This window comes from Rhinoraja longicauda, chromosome 21 (assembly GCF_053455715.1).
Source record: "Rhinoraja longicauda isolate Sanriku21f chromosome 21, sRhiLon1.1, whole genome shotgun sequence".
Classification (NCBI taxonomy): Eukaryota; Metazoa; Chordata; class Chondrichthyes; order Rajiformes; family Arhynchobatidae; genus Rhinoraja; species Rhinoraja longicauda.
The window spans coordinates 1,422,942-1,429,065 of NC_135973.1; positions in this window are offsets into that span (position 1 = coordinate 1,422,942).

Here is a 6,124-nt window from a genome sequence, read left to right on the forward strand (position 1 = left end):
GCAGGAACGGGGTAGTGATTATAGATGATCAGCCATGATCACATTGAATGGCGGTGCTAGCTCGAAGAGTCGAATGGCCTACTCCTGCACCTATATTTCTATGTTTCTATGTCCAGCTTGAATAAAGGAACTGATCTTGTTATTAAACGTGTGTGATATAGTTCAAGAGTACATGTTAAACTGTTTTAAAATATGACTTAAGGAGTGGAATAACTCAGCGGGTCAGGCAGCATCTCTGGAGAATGTGGTTAGGTGATATTTTGGGTTGAGTCCGAGAAGGGACCTGTTCTGAAACGTCACCTATCCATGTTCACCAGAGATGCTGCCTGGCCCGTTGAGTTACTCCAGCACTCAGTGAAACGTTACCTATCTATGTTCTCCACAGATGCTGCCTGACCCGCTGAGTTACTCCAGCACTCTGTGAAACGTCACCTATCCATGTTCTCCACAGATGCTGCCTGACCCGCAGAATTACTCCAGCACTCTGTGAAACGTCACCTATCCATGTTCTCCACAGATGCTGCCTGACCCACTGAGTTACTCCAGCACTCTGTGAAACGTCACCTATCCATATTCTCTACAGATGCTGCCTGACCTGCTGAGTTACTCCAGCACTTTGTCTTTTTCATGTAAACCAGCATTTCCTTGTATCTGCATGAAGTAGTTTTATACAGGGTAATTTGCAGTGGTGACTACTTCTGGCTGGGAGTGTGGCTGTTGGGAAATTGGCCTCGGGACTTAATGGGGCTGACATTTACCAAGCTTACACACACTATGCTTGTACAGGTCAGGGAGTGTCAGATCCCTCCACTGCCACCAGCAATCTGTGCTTTTGTGTGCCACCTATAACCTTTGCTGTTCACTCACAGATACGCCTGGCACTGAGTTATGTAATGGGACAGCAAGTAAAGGGTTTGCAATTGTTACTCTGCCCACAGCATCTGCCAGCTTCACATCCCAATGGTCCACACTGTGTCCATTGAATGTATGTGCCTCTAATACTGCTACAAACAAGAATTATTTATCGCAGTGTGGACTGTGTTAAAAGCTCCATTGCTTTTTGGATTAGTTGCAATCTTTAATCAGCCTTAGTTCTCTCTTTTCCAAAACATATTTTTGCACTTTTGTCTTATTTTTTGTACAGATTTCAGCCCATCTTATCCACGCCAAACTGGCCCTTCAGCCCATCTTATCCACGCCAAACTGGCCCTTCAGCCCATCTCATCCACGCCAAACAAGGTATCTCCCTGAACTCGTCACCTTCACCCTTGTTTGCCCCATAATCCTCTCAACCTTTCCTATTGTCAAAGATAAATTGCAAAGTTTCAAGAAGACCGTAAGGGATAGGGGATAGGTAGAGTGCTTCAAGATGCCTAAAGTCCTCTTCATGCATTATAATAATTCTGTGCTTCAAAGAAGGTTGAAACAGAACATGCGTAGTCACTGCATTTTACTTTAGTCAGATTCTCTTCTCTGTTATCAAAGGACAGATGACAATCATAAAACAATAAAATAAGGTGGAAAGGGTAACAGGACATTTGCTTCTCTGTGACAGTGTGGGATTGGGCTGTGTGTACTCTGCTGTGTCTTTTGGAGGTGCACGATGTATATTTATTATAAGACCATTTGGAAGAAGGGATAGTTCTAAAGTGCCTTGCACAATAAACAAAACATCGAAGGAAAAGTCTGGATATAATGAGCAGATGAACCTTGGTTCATTGAGCATTCTCCTAGATTGTTCCCAGTGGTCACTGTATTTGGTGCTTTTAAATAAAGTCTTGATATTACCTGATCTATGTGTTGTGTTTTAAAGTTTTCTTTAACACAATCCACCACTCAATGTCTTTTAAAAGTTTTAATTCTACCCACCTGAAATGAGCGAGGAAAACGGATCCCATTGATTCTCAAAGCCTGCAATGGAACTTTCAATGTAGCTGGAGTTACTGAGAAAGGCTGGGTACTGGGCAAATATATTAGAGGAGCAAGATAGACCACTCGACCCTAAAAACCGTAGTGTGTCACGGCACCATTTTAGTAGGCAGAAACTTGCAGGAACATTTAAAAAGAAAAATAACAAAAATCTGTGAATTGATAGACGAGATATATTCTGCGTTTTTTTATGGCATCATCACACATACTGTTCCCCCAAAACACTGATTACACTGCGAGAGGCAGAGCGAACGGCGGGTTTTGCCTACTAAAATGGCGGGCGTTATGCACCTTTGCGTACTACACTTCAGTATAGGCGATTTTAACGAAGTAGTCCATCTTGGTCCTCTAGTATCTTTGGTACTGGGTGCCCATTCCCAATGGCTGGGTACTGGGTGCCCATTCCCGAGGGCTGGGTGCTGGGTGCCCATTCCCAATGGCTGGGTACTGGGTGCCCATTCCCAATGGCTGGGTACTGGGTGCCCATTCCCAATGGCTGGGTACTGGGTGCCCATTCCTGAGGGCTGGGTGTTGGGTGCCCATTCCCAATGGCTGGGTGCTGGGTGCCCATTCCTCAATGTTTCCCTGGCCCCTTTTGCTGGAGTTGCAACAAAGACTTGGAAGATGCATGTTGGAAGGAACTGCAGATGTTGAACCGAAGATTGACACAAAATGCTGGAGTAACTCAGCGGGACAGGCAGCATCTCAGGAGAGAATGAATGGGAGACGTTTCGGGTCGAGACATTCAGTCTGAAGAAGGGTCTCGACCCATTCCTTCTCTCCAGAGGTGCTGCCTGCCCCGCTGAGTTACTCCAGCTTTTTTTGTCTATCTAAAGACTCGGAAGAAATCTGTGCCTAATTCTAAAATATAGAGTCACTGCCATCATGACCTCCATTAGCAACCAATCAGTCATAACAAAAAATACATTTCCCTTTCAATTTTCATTAGAAATGCAATGCCAAGGTTCATGTTCTTAAGTTAAGTTTTGAGAAAAGTCCTTTACATGGGTTGATCCCTTGGCTTAGATTAAGGAAAAACATGGGTAGATCATTATTTATAATTATACTGATAAATTGATATGTGATTATACAAGAATATACATAATTAAACTTAATGAGCTGTTGTGAGCACGGATGAAACCTCAATTGCAAAATCAGTTGTTGAGAACAAATTAATTTTTCAACAGTAATAATGCTTACCTGTAAGTAAAGTGGGATCATCTGAAACTGTTAACCCCAAACACTTCTCCAAGGCACAGAAGGTTTCATATGAACCAGATTATACCAAGAAACACGCAACTATTCAATGGGAATAGTGACAGAAATAGCTAAAATGGTTAATGGCGGTCAGCTCAAAGTGTAAGAACATCAGACATTGCGACAGAAACAGGCCCGATTTCAGTAGTGGGTGAATCTAGGACCAGAGGGCACAGTCGCAGAATAAAAGGATACACATTTAGAATTGAGGAGGAGGAATTTGTTTAGCCAGAGGGTGGTGAATCTGTGGAATTCATTGCCACAGAAGGTTGTGCAGGCCAAGTCAATGGATAATTTTAAGGCAGAGATGGGTAGATTCTTGATTAATAAGGGTGTCACGGGTAATGGGCAGAAGGCAGGAGAATGGAGTTGAGCAGGAGAGATAGATCAGCCACGATCAAATGGCGGAGTAGACTTGATGGGCCGAATGGCCTAGTTCTGCTACGACGCTGTGGAGGCCAAGTCATTGGGTATTTTTAAAGCAGAGATTGACAGGTTCTGGATTAGTAAGGGGGAGAGGCAGAAGAATGAGGTTGAGAGGGAAAAAATAGATCAGCCATGATTGAATGGTGGAGTAGACTCGATGGGTGACTGACCTAGTTCTGTTTCTAAGTTAAATGGTCTTATGGTCAATCAGCCCCTCAAGATCAATCTGCCATTCACTGACATCATAACTGATACATGATTCTTCAAACGCATTTTTGAATCAGGACACATCTTCTTGACTTGGATTTGGACTTGAGTACAACTTATGGACTATAAATGACTGTGCCTGCACTGTAAGTTTACATGTTTAATGTAAAAAAGACATAATTAGGTAGCTTTGCTACTGCGTGGAAATCATACAAGCATTAGATATTGTGAAACATTTAACAATAGTTACTCATTGTTATAACTTTCCTCATTCCCTGTTGGTTTTCATATCAATTATGGTTTTTTTCCAAAATATAAGTAAATGTTATTGCAGTGCACTTGACATGATGTGTATTGGTTTCCCTCTCGGTCAGTGTGGGCAGGCTGGCCACATTCAGAGTTGGCCTGGGGCTCGCCCTGACCCTGTAAATGACATCATTCCCATCTGACTTATGTAGGCTGATTCAAAAGACCCATATCATTCTTTGCATATCAACTTTGAGGCATTAAAATAAATGGTGCTCTGTTTTTAAGTATGATGAACGAACAGGTAGGCATTTAGATAAAGAAAGTAGGGACATTTTTCACTTTTTTTTCCTTTTAGTTGAAAGATACACAGCACGGAAACAGGCCATTCGACTCACCGAGTCCGCGCTGACCAGTGATCGCACTATGCACACTAGGGACAATTTACACATACACCAAGCCAATCAACCTACAAACCTGCATGTCACGGGGAGAACGTACAAACTCCGTACAGACAGCACCCGTAGTCGGGATCGAACCTGAGTCTCTGGCGCTGCAAGGCAGCAACTCTACCGCTGCGCCACCGTGCCCAACTTCTGTTACATGTTCTGTATTTGGAATACAAGTTCACGGAAAAGGGTTATACGCTTTGGTTGTGATGTTTGGAGCGTAGAACATGGAATCGTGCAGCACAGGAGCAGGCCCTTCGGCCCACCATGTCTGTTCCCAACATGATGTCAAGGCCAACTCTTGTCCGCCTGCACGTGATCCATACCCCTCCATTCCCTGCATATCCATGTGTCTGTCCAAAAGCCTCTTAAACACCACTATGGTATCTGCCTCCACCACCGCCCCTGGCAGCACGTTCCAGGCCCCCACCCCCCTCTGTGTAAAAACAACATGTCCCGCACATCTCCTTTAAACGTTGCCCCTTCATATTAAAGCTGTGCCCTCTACTATTTGATTTTTCCTATTCTAGGAAAAAGGTTCTGAATGTTTACCCTATCAACGCACCTCATATTGTTACACGTGATTTTGCAACTTGTGACGTTTTGGTTCAATATCATTCGCATTATGTTCCATGTAAATGTCAATATTTTCCGCTCTCGGCAGCTCTGAGACTTTACTGTTGTGTTTGCATTGAGATAGCGCCCTGTTTGCTTTGCACCGAGTTTGTATTTGTTCTGATGACAATCACCAGTGATCGGCACAATCTCTGAGACCGCTTAATGTGGCTCCGGTCAGCGTTCATAACATTCATCAGTGATAGCAGCAGAATTAGGCCATTCGGCCCATCAAGTCTGCTCTGCCATTCAATCATGGCTGATCTATCTCTCCCTCCTAGCCCCATTCTCCTGCCTTCTCTCTATAACAGGGTAGTTAATCTATGGAACTCTGCCACAGAGGGCTGTGGAGGCCAAGCCAGTGGATATTCTTAAGGCAGAGATAGACACGTTCTTGATTAGAACGGGTGTCAGGGGTTATGGGGAGAAGGCAGGAAAATGGGATTAAGAGGCAGGGATCAGCCATGATTGAATGGCGAGTAGACTCGATGAGACGAATGGCCTAATTCTACTTCTAGAGCTTGTGAACTTGTGAATCCCTGACACCCACACTAATCAAGAATCTATCTATCTCTGCCTTAAACAACATATCCACTGACTTGGCCTCCACAGCCGTCTGTGGCAATGAGTTCCACAGGTTCACCACCAGGATGTGCCAGAGGAAGGTATAGGCGTAGATGCCAGAGTATGTAGATGCCAGAGGAAGGTATAGGCGTAGATGCCAGAGTATGTAGGTGCCAGAGGAAGGTGTAAGCGTAGATGCCAGAGTATGTAGGTGCCAGAGGAAGGTGTGGGCGTAGATGCCAGAGTATGTAGGTGCCAGAGGAAGGTGTGGACGTAGATGCCAGAGTATGTAGGTGCCAGAGGAAGGTGTGGACGTAGATGCCAGAGTATGTAGGTGCCAGAGGAAGGTGTGGACGTAGATGCCAGAGTATGTAGGTGCCAGAGGAAGGTGTGGGCGTAGATGCCAGAGTATGTCGGTGCCAGAGGAAGGT